General features: G+C 50.3%; 1 protein-coding gene across 1 annotated transcript in view; it reads right to left on the bottom strand.

Moving 5' to 3' along the window:
* The window catches only part of DHX33 (DEAH (Asp-Glu-Ala-His) box polypeptide 33), an 8,663-nt gene extending 7,463 nt beyond the window's left edge, over positions 1-1,200 (bottom strand). The window contains exons 1-2 of the mRNA XM_009070515.1: positions 1,176-1,200; positions 704-867 (exon numbers count right to left, since the gene is read on the bottom strand). The gene's annotated coding sequence lies outside the window, so the exon portion shown is untranslated. The remainder of the gene's footprint in view (positions 1-703; positions 868-1,175) is intronic.
* Between the last annotated feature and the right edge of the window lie 213 nt (positions 1,201-1,413).

The raw sequence follows: 1,413 nt of genomic DNA, 5'->3' as shown, positions 1-1,413 counted from the left end.
AGGGAAAGTCTTTCTCCTTCACTTTTCTCCCTCAGATTCACAGACCTGCAGAGTTTCAGCACTCCGCTCTCCTTGACAGTGACTTTTGATACAGGGAGCAATGGAAGAGAGGAAAATCACAGAATACTCTGAGTTGGAAGGGACTCACAAGGATCATCGGTCCAACTCCTGGTCCTGCACAGGACATTCCAACAATCCACCCTGTGCCTGAGAGCACTGGCCAAACACTCCTCGAGCTCTGTCAGGCTTGGGGCTGTGAGCACTGCCCTGGGGAGCTGTTCAGTGCCCAAACACCCACTGGGGGAAGAGCCCTTTCCCAATATCCAGCCTAAACCTTCCCTAGCACAGCTTCATGCCATTCCCTTGGATCCTGTCACTAGTCACCACAGGGCAGAGATCAGAGCTGCTTCTCCACTGCCCCTTGTGATGAAGCTTCCCCCAGCCTCCTCTTCTCCAGGCAGAACAGACCAAGTGCCTTCAGCCACTTCTTGTATGGCTTCCTCTCTAGGCCCTTCATCACCTTCATGTCCTTCCTTTGGACCCTCCCTAATAGCTTTATATCTTTCTTATATTGTGGCACCCAAAGCTAACGATGAAATTAAACCAATCTCTTACCCTGGTGGCTGTTTCTGATCTTCCCCATTTAGCCCTGATATGACACTGCAGCACTAACCCAACTCTAAAGATCTGCAAAACAACTTACCAGCTTGCCCAGCTCAGTCCTCTTCTCCTCTGAGACTCTGGCAGCCAGGGTGATAGCTGCCACTCTGCGGGGCTGGGTCACAGCAATGATGCCAGAGTGGCCAATTCCGACTTCATACAGGTACTGAGGGAGCTGAGTGGTCTTCCCTGAGCCTGTTTCTCCTAAGGAACACCAAGGGAATAGGGTTTATTTTCCCTCTTTTACACCATCTTCAATGGAAGGTCACAACTCATGTTTTTCTGTTGATTTTTAACCCTGTTTCAAGATGGGAAGGCTGAAGACAGGGAGAAAAAGTCACACCACAAAGCTGTGGCAGAGCAGAGGCAGAATCCAGTGCCCTGTTCTTGCTGCTGGGCCACGTCTCTGCAGCACTATTTCCACCCAGTGCAAGTTGTGCTCTCCAGCCACAGTCTGGTTTAGAAACCAGAGTGAATACCAGTCTGGCTGGAGATGAAGTGTCCGTGGTGTGACATAGCCAACAATAGCTGATAATCATGCAGAGCAAGGACAGACACCGATTTGGTTTATGCAAACACACACACTACACACTGGGTAGTTTCAGCGTAAAGCTGGAACCAAATCAGAGCAAAGCTTTGGTCACAATACCAAGGAGTGAGTGAAGGCTTGATGCTCTCTTAGAGGAGCTCTCAGGGCAACAACCAGGCAACAAGTCTCTCCCTGCACCTCCCTGAGATCAGAGATGGTCCCTC

This window comes from Acanthisitta chloris, unplaced genomic scaffold (assembly GCF_000695815.1).
Source record: "Acanthisitta chloris isolate BGI_N310 unplaced genomic scaffold, ASM69581v1 scaffold11792, whole genome shotgun sequence".
Taxonomy (NCBI): Eukaryota; Metazoa; Chordata; class Aves; order Passeriformes; family Acanthisittidae; genus Acanthisitta; species Acanthisitta chloris.
The sequence above is the reverse complement of the archived record's forward strand: the minus strand, read 5'-3'. Positions and strand labels throughout refer to the sequence as shown.